Source organism: Daucus carota, chromosome 9, assembly GCF_001625215.2.
Source record: "Daucus carota subsp. sativus chromosome 9, DH1 v3.0, whole genome shotgun sequence".
Classification (NCBI taxonomy): domain Eukaryota; kingdom Viridiplantae; phylum Streptophyta; class Magnoliopsida; order Apiales; family Apiaceae; genus Daucus; species Daucus carota.
Window position 1 is genome coordinate 20,473,581 of NC_030389.2, and position 18,974 is coordinate 20,492,554.

The following is an 18,974-nucleotide window of genomic DNA, read 5'->3' on the forward strand; positions in this document are numbered from 1 at the left end:
AGATACGGGATTTATAAACAGCGGTGGGAAAGGGGAGAAGAACTCACGTGAAAAAAGCGCGACGACGGCCGACGAAGAGAACAGAAAACGGCAACAAAAGGCTACGGCGAAGAAACCAGAGCAAGAATCACCAAGAAATCTAGAGAAAAACAGTAAAAAATGATGAAGAAGACTCAGACCTCTATTTATAGGGGAGGTGTCAAAAGACACGTGGCAGCGCGGTATTGGGGCAAGAGAGGGTTACTACAGTTGTCATCATTACGTTCCTAAAAAACTGTGCACATTCAAGATTTAAAACAAATAATGACGTTGCAAACAACCCTTCGAATCCCAGTATACTTCACAAAACCGTTCACATTCCGCTTGATCCGGACGAATTCTTCAAAACCGAACAAACCCCAACTTCCCAGGGAACTATCATACCAACCCGGACTACACCAACAGCAAGACCAACCCGGATCCGGGTCCATCAAGCCTCGAGGCAAGAGAAAAGAACACACCCCGGACAGGGGGGCACAAAGACAGAACGTCTCAACATTGTCCGGATCAACCCGGATAGAGGAGCAAAAGCAAACTTTTCTCTCCTAAATTCGGACCAATCCGGACATGGGGGCAAAAGAAAGACCTCTTCTCCTCCACCATCTATCCGGACTAGAACATACACTCTACTCCCTCACACAGAGAATCTGTATAAGGGAGTGGGGGGCAAATGATAGGGTATAACCCGGACCCCTTTAATCCGTACCCCGGACCCTGAAGACAACCCCGGATCCTGAAGATGGTCCTGGACCCTTGAAGATGACCCCGGACCCTGAACGGGATCCCGGACCCAGATGCAACCTATCCATCCTCCGGACCAGGACACAAGAGTCCAAGCCAACACCCGAGCAAGCTGCAGTCTGACATAACAAGGACAGTACCTAACGGTCAACTACTGATCAGAAGAGACAATTGTGGAAACATTCCAAAACACTATTCCACAGCTGACACCTGGACAGGTGTCAAGCATCCAGCCCCTACAAATGGACGATCGGGATCCAAGGTACATACCCTCAAAACCCTAATCCTTGTCCTATAAATAGGCCAAGGATCAAGGGTTTAAGGGTTACATTCTTCCACACATTCATACTACACACACATGCACTCAGCTATAAACAAACACTAAAGCCACCAAGCCACCATACAACCACCATATATTCTTCCCCCACACACATAGATAACCTAATTTACTGTTCATTAATCCCGAAGCCGTTACTGATTCTCACGCGGGAGGCGCCGCGGGGCCAAAACCCCCCTCCGGTGTTGTCTTGCAGGTGCCCATCCAGCAGCAACACCGCAGAACAACCGCTCACGGCGGAGGGAGCACCCGAACGGACTTTAGCGTTATCAAGAGTCATCAGTTGAACAAAAACTCACCAGTTGACAAGAAAGTTCTCAAGAAGCTCAACAAGAAATATGGTCCTATTAAAAAGAACTTTGTTAAAGGTGAGAATAGTTCTTCTGAGACAAGTGATAGTGTTAACAACACTCTTAACTCCAGTAATAAGAACAAGAAGAAGTTGGATGCTAGTGAGCATAAATCAGAAGAGACTAAGAAGAAGAAGGGAAATAGAAATAGTGAAATAGGAGTTAACAAGCACACTAATTACACACCCAATGCTAGTGCCCCTAGGAAAACCTGCAGTAAATGTGGTAGTGTAAATCATTTATCTGCTAACTGTAAAACTGTGATTGCTCCTAATCTATCATTGCCTATTCCTATGACATCTGTTCCTCACATGAATTTATCTGCTATGAATATGATGCCTGGTTTATTGCCTCATAATTCATATTCTCAGCCCAGCATGCCGTACATGTTCAATCCATATTTCAATGCTTTTAACATGCCTCAATTCCATTCAATGTTCAATCCATATTTCAATGCTTTTAACATGCCTCAATTCCATTCAAATTTGCATGGCATGAACAATGTATGCATACCTCAAATGCCTATGTTTAAGAACAATGTTGATGTTCCAATCTCTCAACCAAAACCAAAGATTGAACTAGTTCAATCCAAGGGAAAAGTTGAGAATGAGGGAAAAGCTGTTAAGACTAACAAATCTGGACCCAAAGCAATTTGGGTACCAAAATCAACTTGATCTATTTTTGAAATGTGTGCAGGGAAACCATAAGAAAAATTTGTGGTACTTGGATAGTGGATGCTCCAGGCACATGACTGGTGATTCTTTCCTGCTCACAAAGTTTGTAGAGAAAGCTGGCCCTAGCATTACCTTTGGAGATGACAGCAAAGGATATACTATGGGATATGGCTTGATTGCAAAAGAGAATGTCATCATTGATGAAGTTGCATTGGTGTCTGGTCTTAAGCACAACTTGCTTAGCATCAGTCAGCTCTGTGACAAAGGTTACAAAGTTAATTTCACTCCTGCAGCCTGTGTTGTCACCAAAGGAGATGACAACAATGTAGTTCTAATTGGACAAAGGAAAGGAAATGTGTATGTAGCTGACTTCAATTCTGTAAAGTCTGCTCAGCAAAGCAAGCTCTGATGACAGTTGGCTATGGCACAAGAGGTTGTCTCATCTAAATTTCAAAACCTTGAATGAATTAGTTAAAAAGGATTTGGTAAGAGGAATACCAAAGCTGGAATTCTCCAAAGATAGTTTGTGTGGAGCTTGTCAGCAAGGAAAGCAAAAGAGAAGCTCTTTCAAAAGCAAATCTCTTTCATCAATTGTGAAGCCCCTTCAGCTTTTGCATATGGATTTATTTGGACCAGTCAACATAATTTCCATCTCAAAGAAGAAATATTGCTTAGTGATTGTTGATGATTTTTCAAAATTTACTTGGACTTTCTTCCTGCATTCTAAGGATGAAGCTGGGAAAATCATCATCAATCATATCAGGGCATTAAACAACAATCCAGATGTCAAAGTTGGAAGGATAAGAAGTGACAATGGAACAGAATTCAAGAATTCTGTGATGAAAGAATTTTGTGAAGAAAAGGGAATCATTCATGAGTTCTCTGCACCAAGAACTCCACAACAAAATGGTGTAGTTGAAAGAAAGAATAGAACTCTTATTGAGGCTGCAAGAACCATGATTAATGAAGCTCAACTTCCAACCTATATTTGGGCTGAAGCTGTGAACACTGCTTGTTTTACTCAAAATATTTCTCTAATTACCAAACCTCACAATATAACTCCTTTTCAACTCTTCAAAGGAAAGAAGCCATCAATTAACTTTCTTCATGTATTTGGGTGCAAGTGTTATGTTCTAAGAAATCAAGGTGAAAATCTTGGAAAATTTGAAGCCAAAGCAGATGAAGCTATTTTTGTTGGATATTCTGATGGAAAATTTTTTAGAGTATACAATCTGAGAACCAACATTGTTATGGAATCTATTCATGTATTTTTTGATGATAAAAAGATCCAAGGATTGACAGATGAAGGATTTCATGATAATCTCAAATTTGAGAATGAGGGTGAAAGTGATCTGTATGACAGTGATGATGATTATGATGACACTGTTCAGAATGCTGGAATTAATCCTGGAATTAATATTCCAACTGATGATTCACTGGTACAAGAAACAACTGCTATTGAAAATTCAACTGAAGCATCAGTTGAAACTACATTGGAAGGATTAGTTGAAACACCTCAAGGATCATCAGTTGAAAGAATGTCTCAAAATTTCAATCAATCTAGAAATAATGAGATGTCAAATTTAGGGGGAGCTTTCCAACATGGAAACCTGAACTTCAACAATGAAGCTACATCAATCACTTCCACCACAAAGAAAATGGACAAGGGATCATCCTTTTGAGCTAATTATTGGAGATGCAAATGCATCTGTACAAACAAGAAGAGCAACTCAAGATGAGTGTTTGTATAGTGCATTCCTTTCACAGGATGAACCTAAAGTCATAGAAGATGCTCTCAAAGATGCTGCTTGGGTTCTTGCTATGCAAGAAGAATTAAATCAGTTTGCGAGAAACAATGTATGGAAGCTGGTACCCAAGCCTAAAAACAGAACAATTGTAGGCACAAGGTGGGTATTCAGAAACAAGGTGGATGAGAATGGAGTTGTCACCAGAAACAAAGCAAGGCTTGTTGCTAAAGGATACTCTCAATCTGAAGGAATTGATATTGATGAGACTTTTGCACCAGTTGCAAGATTGGAAGCAATAAGAATCTTCTTGGCCTATGCTGCTCATGCAAACTTTAAAGTTTATCAAATGGATGTCAAAAGTGCTTTTCTAAATGGTGAACTGGAAGAGGAGGTCTATGTCAGTCAGCCTCCTGGTTTTGAAGATCCAGAATTTCCAGAGTATGTTTACTTTTTATTAAAAGCACTTTATGGACTAAAGCAAGCACCAAGGGCATGGTATGACACTCTATCTCAATTCTTGTTAGATAATCATTTTTCCAGAGGAACTGTGGATAAAACACTATTTTACAGAAATGTAAATGGTGCCTTTATTCTGGTTCAAGTTTATGTAAATGATATAATTTTTGGTTCTACAGATGAGAGACTTTGCAAAAAGTTTGCTAATCTAATGAAAAGTCAGTATGAAATGAGCATGATGGGAGAGCTCACCTACTTTCTTGGTTTACAGGTTAAACAAGTAAAGGAAGGTACATTCATAAATCAAACTAAGTACATCTATGATCTACTTAAAAAGTTTGATTTAATGGATTGCAAAGAAGCTAAGACTCCCATGCCAACAACCACCAAATTAGAGTTAAGTCCTAATGAGAAATCTGTGGACATCTCTAATTATAGAGGCATGGTTGGTTCTGTTTTATATCTGACAGCTAGTAGACCAGATATTATGTTTTCTACATGCCTTTGTGCTAGATTTCAATCTGATCCTATAGAATCACATCTTATTTATATAAAAAGAATATTCAGATATCTTAAGGGAACACCAAATCTTGGTATTTGGTACCCTAAAGACTCTGGATTTGATCTAATTATTCAGATGCTGATTTTGCAGGATGCAAAATTGATAGAAAAAGTACAACAGGCACATGTCAATTTCTTGGTGATAGGCTGATTTCTTGGTTTAGCAAAAAGCAACACTCTGTATCAACCTCTACAGCTGAGGCTGAATACATTGCAGCTGGAAGCTGTTGTGCACAAATATTGTGGATGAGAAATCAATTACTTGATTATGGTTTAAATCTCTCAAAAATCCCAATATTTTGTGACAACACCAGTGCTATTGCTATAACTGAAAATCCAGTACAACACTCAAGAACGAAGCATATTGACATCAAATACCACTTCATAAGAGAACATGTGATGGCTGGTACTGTTGAAATGCATTTTGTTCCTAGTGAAGAACAAATTGCAGATATTTTCACAAAGCCTCTTGATGAATCCACATTCACAAGGTTGGTAAGTAAATTAGGTATGTTAAATTTCTCCTAATTTATAGTGAATTTTTCTGTAATTTGGCAGCCAGAATTTAATTGATTTTGATTTATCAAAATTAAGTCAGTTATAATTCTGGATAAAGTCTGTAATATTTCAACTGATGAACTAGTGAAATGATTTCAACTGATGTTTGAAACAATATCCTCTTGTTTTGTTTTTCATTCAACTGATGACACTAGTTGAAAACACTTTCAACTGATCATCATCAGTTGAATAGGAAGTTTAAAAGGGGCACTTATTTCATCCGTTGAAAATATTATTGGATCTGAGCCGTTGAAATTTCTTTTATCTCTCTCCTGCTTTATACACACGATCGTGTGTGTAATTTTTGTAGAGTTTAATAAGAGTAATTTCTTCTCAACGGTAATTTCTCAGCCAATCACAACAATTTTCTGAGAAAGTATTTAAGTGGTTTAACTTATTTTCATTTCATCTTACTCTTTCGAATTCACAAACCCTCTACTCTCTCTGCGCAAACACAAGTTTATACTTTCTTCAAGCTTTTTCTCTAAACTACAATGGCGCCAATGAAGAAATACACTTCACCAAGTGGGTTCATCTATGAGAAGAATAACTTCGCTTCTTTTGTGGACACAAAAGCTGTGAAAGAGAAGGAGTTTCAAAGAATGATGGAGTTCATCAAAGTCAGCCAACTCTCTCACGCCATGCTTGCAACTCCTACTATCTATCATGAAGTAGTGGAGGAAATGTGGACTTCTGCAGAGTTCAATAGTGAGGATGAAACTCTAACCTTCTCTATTAAAAATAATATTCATACTGTTAATTCTGATATCATGAAAGCATGTTTTAGCATTCTTGAGGATACTGTTTCTTCTTTGCCTAGTGATGTTCAGTTGGTTAACTTACTTTATGCCACGAATTATGTTTTGCCAACTGATGCCTTAAGAAAAATAGAAAGGAGAGGTCTTAGGAGAGAATGGAGTTATCTTTGTGATGCTTTTATTAAGTCTTTCTTTGGAAAAATCAGTAATTTTAATGCTATTACTTCTCAGATTTTACAAATGCTTTACATGTTCTTGACTAATGAATATTTTAATTTTGGTGGTTTGATGATCCAAGAGATTGGGGAGAAACTAGGTGATAAAACTGATAGACCTAGGAATATATATTATGTTAGATTTCTCATGATGCTAGCTAATCATCTTGATGAGAAGCTAGTTATCACTAACAAGGAAGCCAAGCTTCCCAGTTTTGTGCAAGAGAAGACAGTCTTTAAAGACCTCTTAAGGATGAATCTCTACCCCTCCTTGGAGGTGGTCTATCTGCCAATCATGGAGCCTGGAAAAGAAAATGAGGTACATGGCTATCCTACGACTCTCTCTCAACCATCATCTTCTTTACTTTCTGCCATCAGGGCTGTTGAAAAGGCCCATCAACAGTCCACACAAGTGGCACAACCCTCTAAATCCAAGTCTACTACACCAACCTCAGGTGCCTCCCAAAAGGCATCTGTTGTAAAATCCAAGAAACATAAACCAGAGGGGAGTGTGATTGGAGAAGGTGAGGGGGAGGGAAAGGGTGAAAATCAAAGAAGCCCTAAGGATAAGGATGGTGAGAAGAGTGATGCCCTGCCAAGCCACTCTGCAGTCTCCCTAAAGATTGCAGAGATTAAAATGGATTCAAGCTCATCCCTAGCAGCATCCTCCCAAAAGGATGTTGTTATTGAAAATAGTCCCCATCCAGGGACACAACTAAAAAGGGGGAGGGACACCACTTCTTCACCAATTAAGGCCTATGGGAGAAAGAAGCAGAGAAGTGACAAGGTAAAGCACATTGCACACACTTCTTCTCAAAGTCAGATTGATGTGACTCCAATAAATGTGAAGTCACAGCCCCTTCTTCCTCTCAACCAATTACATATATACATGATATTACTATATCTACCATTCAAACACAATCCCCAACCTCTTCTGTGGATGTGGAATTATTCCACACCACACTTGTAAATTCTCTATCTTTAGACTTCTTGAAGAAGCCCCATTCTGAGACTGATCATCATCATTTTTATGATTTGTTGGATCAATCTCATCAAATTTATTCTTCTGTGACAATGTGTTCTGTGGACTTACATGCAAAATCAATCACCACAGACTCGACTGTCACAGCTTCTAAACCTATTTCTTCATTTTCTTCAACTGATCTCCTTCATCAGTTGAATAGTGTTTGTCCTTCAACTGATCTGCTTAACAGCTCTCATCAGTTGAATGTCTCCACTACTCATGTTTCAACTGATGTCCCTCATCAGTTGACAACTGCTGCAATTTCAACCACTCTACCATTCTCTACAGCAGTTGATCACATGGTAGCACAAACACTTTTAGGACTGAGTGAAGTGAGTTCTAGAGTGGAGAGGCAGCCTAGGGAGCTGGCAAAAGGAGAGGGAGTGGAGAGTCTGGCTATTTCTTCAAGCAAGGAAAAAGGAGAAGAAAAGAGTGGCCCTTTAGAAAGGGTAAGTGAGGGAGAGGTAAGGTGTGTGGTGAGCCAAGGGGAGCCCTTGATGCAAGAACAGAATGAAAATGAGAGAAATGCAGGTGTCAATGAAGGGTTTAGTGAACAAGAATATCAAGCAGAATACAGATCCATATTGGATAGTGTTTCACTAGACCCTGAGACTTTTACTCATGGGATGTCTTCTATCCAAGCTTTTGCAAGGATGGATAATCAAGCAGCTGAGAGGAGTCTAAATCTGATTCACACTTCATCATCTATGCTTAGAGCAAAGGAGGCACTTACAACTCTGCCTGCCAATGCTGGAGATGATTTTCATTAAGGTGACAGTGATGAAGACCTCAATGATGCACTTGAGGAATCTCATGGTAAACAGCCTTCAACTTCTCTTCCCTCTTGGCTCTGCATTCAGTCTGCCAATGCAGCTGCAGTCAGCATGGAGCTACAAAGACAAGTCTCCTCCATTCTCCAACCTCAAGCTGGGAGCTCATCCTCTTCTCCATCCATCCCAGCCACTATTGTCAGTCAGGCTCTGGACAATCTCAAACTCCACAAGTATCAATCTCTCCACTTTCAGAAGGAGGTAGAGCATCTCAACTCTCTCATCACTTCTGTCAAAACTGATCTCACTAAACAGATTGATGAAAAGACTCCTGCTCAAGTCAAGTCTGCAATATCTGCAACTGAGAAAAAGCAAGTTCAGTTGGAAAATCAAGTGGAGGCTCTGGAAGAAAATGTCCACATTTTAAATTCTAGGATGGAAGAGATGCTCCAGCATCAAAGAGTGCAAACTGGACTTCTCCAACATCTTCTTCTGGCCTCTGGCATTTCTCTTCCCAGTCCTTCGACTACACCTGCTGCTAACAAAAAGGGGGAGAAAGAACCCTTGCCTACTCCTGCAGAGTTGGTAAGCAGAATTCCTCCTCCTTTCCATACTGAGAAAGAAAAGAAAAGACTTGAAAGACTTGCAGTTCTGGATTCTATTGAGAGGAGAGTAGCTCTATTGGGAAAGAACACTTCTGCAACCTCTCAATCTTCATCTGCAGCCACCACAGTTCCAACCACTTTTCCCACAACAACTACAATTCTCAGGGTAATCACACCTGAGATTATTATTCCTTCCAAGAAAGAAAAGGGTGAGCCATCATTTATGAATGAGTTCAAGGCCATCCTATTCCCAAACAGTTGTGGTTACTCCAGGCCTGGAAAAGACTCAAGCTCAATCTACTTTCCTCTAGCCAGGCCTGACAAGAATGAATACAAGCTTTTGGGCCAAGAAATTAAGAGCTACAAAGATTCTACAGATGTGGCCCTGAAATCTCACTTTGCCATCATCTACAGAGAAGGCCAAAAGTTGTTTATTGGAACTGGCCATCCTCACTACTCATTTGCAAAAGCTGAAGAGGTGGCCAGAGAATGTGAAAGAAAGGAGTATGAATCTCAACTCTCCTTGAATCAAGAAATAGAGGTTGATGAAAGGTATGCTATTGAGCTAGAAGAGGAGTTGGCAGCTGAGCTTCAAACTGAGAAAAGATTGACTCTTGAATCTTCTCCAAAGAAAAAGAGAGTAAAATCTAGATCTAAGATGCCTGAGGCAGCCAAGAGAAGAGAAGAAGTGCCTAAAAAGCTTATCTCAAAGCCTTCTTCTCCAATCAAGGACACTACAGTGGTACATCCAGATGTCAACTTCCATGATGAGCCAATAATGCCAAAGGAGGAGCCAATTGTCTTGGAAGATATCCCAATTCCAGCTTTTCTTGTTCAAGAAACTTCCAAGCCAAAGAAGAAAGTCAAGTCTATGGCTAAGAGGATGGCTAACCCACCTAAACCTCCAAAAGAACCTGAAAATCCAGATGACTATCTTGTCATTGCCAATATTGAAGAAATCTCTGAGTTGGAGCTGGAGCTGGATGATCTTCAAGAAGTAAGAGGAATAGAAGCAACTTCCAAATTACTTGAAAGATTGGCATTCTCTTACAAAAACAAGGGTGATGTCACCTGCAGAGTTCTGAATTCTGAGGGATTCAGCTCTTTAACCAAGGTATATGCTTCCATGAAGAGGACAAGAGGATTTACACCACCTGCAAAGCAAATGGTACTAAAGAGAATCCTTGAAATCAGGAAGGAATGGTCCTCAGATGCTAGTCTGCAGAGAAGGCTGAAAATCCCCTACACTGGAAAGAAAATTCACCATGAACCTACTCCAATCATGGAATTTAGGGACAGTCAAGGTGTTAGGAGATTTTTCAGACCTAAATATCAACTCAAGGTTGCTAGCTTGAATACTCTGAAGACTCTCCAACCCAAGCTCAACAGGCAAGACAGTGATGAAGAATGGTTCTACAGGATCTTTCAGAAACAGATTGATATTCTTGAAGAAAAACTTAAGTCCAGAAGAAGAAGATCTTCTAGGAACAAGTAACTGCTCAGTCTAGAGCAGCATGATCATCTGTAAACTTTTCTAACTCTTGTATTTAATTTCTGTATTTCATTTTATTGATGTTTTGTTATCATCAAGTGTAGAATTTATGTCTGCATCTTCTCCAGTCATAAATTGGGGGAGATTGTTAGGAATCAATAATTTTTGATGATAACATAAACATTTTGTAACATGTCTTACTTAGTATCTTTATCAAATTTCAGTTGTAATTGTTATATTTCTTATCTTTGGGAATTGTCAACGGATGGGTAGAATAGGATGGCTAATTGTAAATATCAAATGCCATGTAATTTTATCCAAGTGAAGGACATTCAACTGATAGATGTAACTATTCAACTGATGAAGACTGAACCATGTTTCAACTGATGAAAATCAAGCATTCAACTGAAGACAAAGTATTCAACTGATGATGCAAAGGAATTCAACTGATGAAATTGGAACTACATTCAACTGATGAAGCTCGTAATTCATTCAACTGATGAGACTAGCGCAACATTCAAGAGCGGTTGAAAGTAACCAGAATTTTCAACTGATGAAACAAAGAGCAGTTGAAAGCGACTAGAGCTCAAGCCTGACAAATCACATGGATCGAAAATCACATGGATCGATTTACACTAAAATAGACATGGAAGCCTAATTAGGAAAATAAAGAAGAAGCAGAAACATACTTATCTCATGCAATGCAATTTGAATCAAATCAAGATGATGGTCAAAGATGAAGACATCTCAGAAAGCATGCATAAGACAAAGATGTGAAGCCCAAAATTACCTGCAAGTTTGAGTCAAAGTGTGAGATTCAAATCAAAATAAAATCAAAGCTTGGAAACGAGTATTACCAGTCAAAGCCCTAGAGTTTTTAGTCCCACAATTTCCAATCGAAGCCTGGAGCTACTAACTGTCGCCCATAGTTACTAATCAAAACCGGAGTTATCAAATCTAAAGAGAAAATTTGAGTTTTGGAGAGAAGCCGGAGTTTGAGTTTGTGATTTTTTTAGAGAAAGTATACTGAGTGAGTTTTCATTGGGAGGGAAATTTGCCGCCCGATTTTTTGACCTCGGGACCTGTAAGCTCTTTCCGAAATTCATAATCTTTTAATTAATTTATATACTTTTTATTATTTATAGTTAATATAGAAAATCAATATAACATATATTAATTTTTCCACTTTTCACAAATTTTGTATGATTAATGTAATATATCTATCTAAATATTTGTTAATATATGTTATTTTACACTAACTATAAGAAAGATTGTAGAAGGGGGGTTGAATACAATCTTTTACAAATTTAAAAGATTCAAGAACAATACACTAAGAATACAGCAAACAGAAAAACACCAAGTATTAAAAATACGGGTGGATTGAATGATCCACCCATGAGATTTTATATAGAAGAATCTGTGGATTGTTTACAATTCGCACAGCTGCTGGTTCATCACTCAAAACAAGTTCTAAGTCTCAGATTTTCTCTCAAGTAATTTGAACAAGTTCAACTTTGTCTTATGAATGCTTTCTGATATGTCTTCATCTTTGACCATCATCTTGATTTGATCCAGATTGCATTCCATGAGATAAGAATGTTTCTGCTTCTTCTTTATTTTCCTAATCAGGCTTCCATGTCTATTTTAGTGTAATTCGATCCATGTGATTTTCGATCCATGTGATTTGTCAGACTTAAGCTCTAGTCACTTTCAACTGCTCTTTGCTTCATCAGTTGAAAGTTCTGGTTACTTTCAACTGCTCTTGACTTCATCAGTTGAATGTTGTGCTAGACTCATCAGTTGAACGAATAACAGACTTGATCAGTTGAATGTTGTTCTAGTCTCATCAGTTGAAATCCTTAGCATCATCAGTTGAATACTTTGTCTTCAGTTGAATGCTTGGTTTTCATCAGTTGAAACATGATCTAGTCTTCATCAGTTGAATAGTTGCATCTCATCAGTTGAATATCCTTCACTTTGATAAAATTACATGGCATTGGATATTTACAATTAGTCATCCTATTCTACCCATCCGTTGATAGTTCCCAATGATAAGAAATACAACAATTACAACTGAAATTTGATAAAGATTCTAAATAAGACATGTTACAAAATGTTTATGTTATCATCAAAAATTATTGATTCCTAACAATCTCCCCCAATTTATGACTGGAGAAGATGCAGACATAAATTCTACACTTGATGATAACAAAACATAAATAAAATAAAATGCAGAATTTAAATACAAGAGTTAGAAAAATTTACAGATGATTATGCTCCTCTAGCCTGAGCAGTTTACGTATTCCTAGAAGATCTTCTTCTTCTGGACTTAAGCTTTTCTTCAAGAATGTCAATCTGTTTCTGAAAAATCCTGTAGAACCATTCCTCATCACTGTCCTGTCTGTTAAGCTTGGATTGGAGAGTCTTCAGAGTGTTCATGCTAGCAACCTTGAGTTGATCTTTAGGTCTGAAAAACCTCCTAACACCTTGACTGTCCCTAAACTCCATGATTGGAGTTGGTTCATGGTGAATTTTCTTTCCATTGTAGGGGATTTTCAGCCTTCTTTGTAGACTAGCTTCTGAGGACCATTCTTTCCTGATTTCAAGGATTCTCTTGAATACCATTTGCTTTGCAGGTGGTGTAAATCCTCCTGTCCTCTTCATGGAAGCATATATCTTTGCTAAAGAACTGAATCCTTCAGAACTTAGAACTCTGTGAAGAGGCCAGGTGACAACACCTTTGCTTTTGTAAGAGAATACCAATCTTTCAGGAAGCTTAGAAGTTGCTTCTATTCCTCTGACTTCTTGAAGATCATCCAACTCCAGCTCTAACTCAGAGATTTCTTCAATGTTGGCAATGACAAGATAGTCATCTGGATTTTCAGGTTCTTTTGGAGGTTTTGGAGGGTTAGCCATTCTCTTAGCCACATACTTCACTTTCTTCTTGGGCTTTGGAGTTTCTTGAACAAGAAAGGCTGGGATTGGAATATCTTCAAGATCAATTGGCTCCTCCTTTGGCATTATTGGCTCATCATGGAAATTGACATCTTGATGTACCACTGTGGTGTCCTTGATTGGAGAAGAAGGTTTTGAGATAGGTACAGATTCTTCAGGCACTTCTTCTCTTCTCTTGGCAGCCTCAGGCATCTTTGATCTAGACTTGACCCTCTTTTTCTTTGGAGAATTTTCAAAAGCCAATCTATTATCACTTTGTAGCTCAGCTGCCAACTCCTCTTCAAGCTCAATAGCATATCTTTCATCAACCTCTATTTCTTGGTTTTTAGAGAGTTGAGATTCATACTCTTGTCTTTCACATTCTCTGGCCACCTTTTCAGCTTTTGCAAATGAGTAGTGAGGATGGCCAGTTCCAATAAACAACTTTTGGCCTTCTTTGTAGATGATGGCAAAATGTGATTTTAGAGCCATATCTGTAGAATCTTTGTAGCTCTTAATTTCTTGGCCCAAAAGCTTATACTCATTCTTGTCAGGCCTGGCTAGTGGAAAGTAGATTGAACTTGAGTCTTTTCCAGGCCTGGAGTAACCACAACTGTTTGGAAATAGGATGGCCTTGAACTCATTCACAAATGATGGCTCACCCTTTTCTTTCTTGGAAGGTATGACAATTTCAGGTGTGATCACCCTGAGAATTGTAGTTGTTGTGGGAAAAGAGGTTGGAACTGCAGACGTAGATTGAGAATTTGAAGTTGCAGAAGCAGCCTTCTTATCCAACAGAGCCAATCTCTTTTCTATGGAGTCCAAAGCTGTAAGTCTTTCAAGCCTCTTCTGTTCTTTAGCAGTATGGAAAGGAGGAGGAATTCTGCTCACCAACTCTGCAGGAGAAGGCAAGGGTTCTTTCTCCCCCTTTTTGTGAACATCAAGTGCAGCAGAGGAACTAGGAAGAGAGATGCCAGATGCCAAAAGAAGATGTTGATGGAGTCTAGTTCGCACCCTTTGGTGTTGGAGCATCTCTTCCATCCTTGAGTTTAAAACCTGAACATTTTCTTCCAGAGCTTCCACTTTCTTCTCCAGTTGAGCTTGCTTCTTGTCAGATGTAGATAGTGCAGTTTGGAGTTCAGTAGAGAACTTCTCATCAATCTTTGTAGATAAGTCTGTTTTAACAGATATGATGAGAGAGTTCAGATGTTCAGCTTCCTTCTGGAAATGGAGAGACTGATACTTGTGCAGTCTTAGATTTTCAAGTGCTTGACTGGCAAAAGTAGCAGTGATGGATGGAGAAGAGGAAGAGCTCCCAGCTTGAGGATGAAGAAGGGTTGTGGCTTGCCTTTGTAACTCAAGACTGACTGCAGTTGCATTGGCAGATCGAATGGAGAGCCAAGAAGGAAGAGAGACTGTAGGCTCTTCACCAAGAGAATCCTCAAGAGCATCATTCAGGTCTACATCACTATCATCATATTGAAAATCATCTCCAGCATTGGCAGGCAGAGTTGCAAGTGCCTCATTTGCTCTAAGCATGGATGATGTAGTGTGAATGAGATTTAAGCTCCTCTTAGCTGCTTGATTGTCCATTCTTGCAAAAGCTTGAACAGCAGACATCCCATGAGTAAAAGTCTCAGGGTCTAGTGGCACACTATCCAATATGGATCTATATTCAGCTTGATAAGCTTGCTCACTAAACCCCTCATTGACACCTGCATTTCTCCCAATTTCTCTCTGTTCTTGCATCAAGGGCTCCCCTTGGCACACCACACAGCTCACCTCTCCCTCACTTACCCTTGCTAAAGGGTCACTCATTGCCTCTCCTTTTTCCTGGCTAGAAGAAATTGCCAGACTCTCCACACCCTCTCCTTTTGCCAGCACCCAAGGCTGCCTCTCCACTCCTGAGCTCACATCACCCAAACCTAGTAGTGTTTGTGCTACCATGTGATCAACTGCTGTAGAGAAAGGTAAATTAGTTGAAGTAACAGCAGTTGTCAACTGATGAGAGACATCAGTTGAAACATGAGTAGAAAGGGCTTTCAACTGATGAAGGCTGTCAAGCACATCAGTTGAAGGACAAACACTATTCAACTGATGAAGGAGATCAGTTGAAGATAAAGAAGAAAAAGGCATAGAAGCTGTGACAGTTGAGTCTGTGGTGATTGATTTTAAATGTAAAGCCATAGAACACATTGTCACAGTAGAAGGAATTGGATGAGAAAGATCCAACAAATCATCAAAATGATGATGATCAATCTCAGAAGGGGGCTTCTCCATGAAATCCAAAGATGGAGAATTTACAAGTGTGGTGTGGATTAATTCCACATCCACAGAAGAGGGGGGGGGGATTGTGTTTGAGTAGTAGATATAGTAAGATCATGTATATGCAAAATAGGTTGAGAAGAGGAAGGGGGCTGTGACTCCACATTTATTGGAGTCACATCAAGCTGCCTTTGTGAAGTTACAGGCATGAAATCCAGAATGGATGCCTGTGTGTGTGCAGAGTGCTTTACCTTCTCACCTTTGAGCTTCTTTCTCCCATAGGCTTTTATAGGTGAAGAAGTAGTGTCCCTCCCCCTCTTTTGCTGTGTCCTTGGATGGGGACTATTTTAAATAGCAACATCCTTTTGGGAGGATGCTGCTAGGGATGAGGTTGAATCCTTTTTAAGCTCCACAGTCTTTTGGGAGACTGCAGAGTGGCTTGGCTGGTCATCAGTCTTCTCTCCAGCCTTATCCTTAGGGTTTCTTTGATGTTCACCCTTTCCCTCCCCCTCACTTCCTCCAATCACACTCCCCTCAAGTTTGTGCTTCTTTGATTTTACAACAGATGCCTTTTGGGAGGCACCTGAGGTTTGTTTGGAAGACTTGGTTTTAGAAGGTTGTGCCACTTGTGTGGACTGTTGATGGGTCTCTTCAACAGCCCTGATGGCAGAAAGCAAAGAAGGTGAGGGTTGAGAAAGAGTAGTTGGAAAGCCATGTACCTCCTTTTCTTTTCCAGGCTCCATGATTGGCAGGTAAATCACCTCCAAAGAGGGGTAGAGATTCATCCTTAAGAGGTCCATGAAGACCCTCTTCTCCTGCACAAAACTTGGAAGCTTGGCTTCCTGGTTAGAGATGACTAGCTTATCATCAACATGATTAGCCAGCATCATAAGGAATCTAACATAGTAGATATTTCTAGGTCTATCTACCTTATCACCTAAGTTCTCCCCAATTTCATGGATCATCAAAGTACCAAAATTATAATGCTCATTAGTCAAAAACATGTAGAGCATTTGCAAAATCTGAGATGTAATAGCATTAAAGTTAATAATTTTACCAGAGAAAGATTTCACAAAAGCATCACATAAAAAGCTCCACTCTCTCCTCAAACCTCTCCTCTCAATCTTACCTAAAGCATCAGTTGGTAACACATAATTCATGGCATAAAGCATATGAACTAACTGAATATCAGAAGGCAAAGTTTCAACAGTATTTTCAGGAATTTTAAAACATGCATTCATAACATCACAGTTAATTACATGAACAGTATTTTTAAGAGTAAAAGAGATAGTGTCATCCTTACTATTAAATTCAGCCGAGGTCCACATCTCTTCCACAACTTCATGGTAGATAGTTGGAGTTGAGAGCATGGCATGAGACAGTTGGCTGGATTTGATGAACTCCATCATCTTATGATAATCCTTTTCCTCCACAGCCTTAGTGTCAACAAAAGAGGCGAAGTTGTTCTTCTCAAAGATGAACCCAGTTGGTGAGGAGTATTTCTTCATTGGCGCCATTGTAGTTAAAGTTAAAAAGCTTGAAGAATATGAAGGTTTTCTTTGCACAGAGAGAGAAGGTGAGTTTGTGAATTCGAAAGAGTGAAGTGAAAAGAAATGAAAATAAATTAAAACACTTAAATACTTTCTCAGAAAATTGCTGTGATTGGCTGAGAAATTACCGTTGAGAAGAAATAACTCTTATTGAACTCTACAAAAATTACACACACGATCGTGTGTATAAAGCGGGAGAGAGATAAAAGAAATTTCAACGGCTCAGATCTGATAATATTTTCAACGGATGAAATAAGCGCCTCTTTAAACTTCTTATTCAACTGATGATGATCAGTTGAAAGTGTTTTCAACTAATGTCATCAGTTGAATGAAAAACAAAACAAGAGCGTATTGTTTCAAACATCAGTTGAAACAATTTCACTAGTTCATTAGTTGAAATATTACACATTTTATCCAGAATTATAACTAACTCACACTACACCAAATATGGCCTATTGCAATGCTAAGAAAACGCAATATTAGGCCCCAAAAATGTTATAATATACTCTAATGCAACATATTTGCCAAAAATCAGCGTTGCGTATACTGCCGTTGCAATAGACCCCTATAGTAACATTTTGGTTACTTTTTGCAACATATAAAATGTATTGCAATAGCAAATTTATTGTAACACTTGATGATGTTATAGTAACACAATTATTGTGTTACAATAGTGTATTGTAACACATTGTTGTAACACTATTTAAGGTAGATATGTTACAAAGTTGCAACATTTTTTGAACCTATTGTAACATTGTTTCTACGTTTAGTTGGTCTCCATTCTTGCAACGTTTCGTTGCAACGTTTTATCCATATTGTAACATTTTATTTTGGTTTTTTAGCAACATATATGTGCAACATTTGTTCCTTTTTGCAATGTATTTTAGTTTTTTGTAACATTTTTCTGTAACACATTTGACCCTATTATAATACTTTGACATAACATTTGCAACACATAGATGCAACACTTTAAACTAACACAGATTGGATATATCAGGCCTGCATTTTCTTCAAGCCATGCCACACAAATGTAGCAACCCAACAACATACCAAATTAACTTGCTTCATTGCAAATCCAGTAGAACATATAGTACAAAATAAGTCACCTACTACATCACCTACTTCCAGAACTTCAGTTTAAAGTCGATACACATAATTGACAAAACAACCATGCAACTTACCAAAAGTTATATAAGTTATACTAATAATTAATAACGAAGCTATTAATTGTTGTCATCCTCGTGACCGTCACCTTCCTCGCCAATGTCATCTTCTTCACTTTTGTTCTCCTCCACACCATTGTCCTCTTCATCATCTTCACTTGCGTCATCAGCCCACAACTCTTCAACATCAAGGTTTTTGAAATCAGGATTGATATCTCCCAATTTTTCCATTATCCTTTTCATTTTTTCACACATCTTTCTGTCCATTTCAGCCATGACTTCCTTCGTAATGGTCTTTCTCAGCTCATCCACATTAGCAGTACTAGTCGTGAGAAGTTTTTCCTCCTGAGCTTTCTTTGTTGTCCTACATTTACCTGATCTGCCCAAAAGCCAATTCGGTCCATGGCTTGGTTTTTTGACTGGCTCCCCGTTATCATCTTCCTCATCACACTACACCATAGATTGGCTACTGCAACCATATTTTCAAAATTTTATCAAAAAACATTGCTATTGAGAGATGAGTTCACATAAATAGCAAGGGTTTTTAATGACATTGCAATAGAGTTTGAAAAAGTTGCAATAGCGGTGAAGAATATTGGCGGGAGTTTAAAATACACTCTATTGCAATGCAGTATGTACGCGTTGCAATATATTACAGATTTTAGGCCCAAATTTAGGCGGGCTGCTGAAAAAAGAAAGAAAACAAGCGGGCTTTCTATTATTGCTTTGCCGCC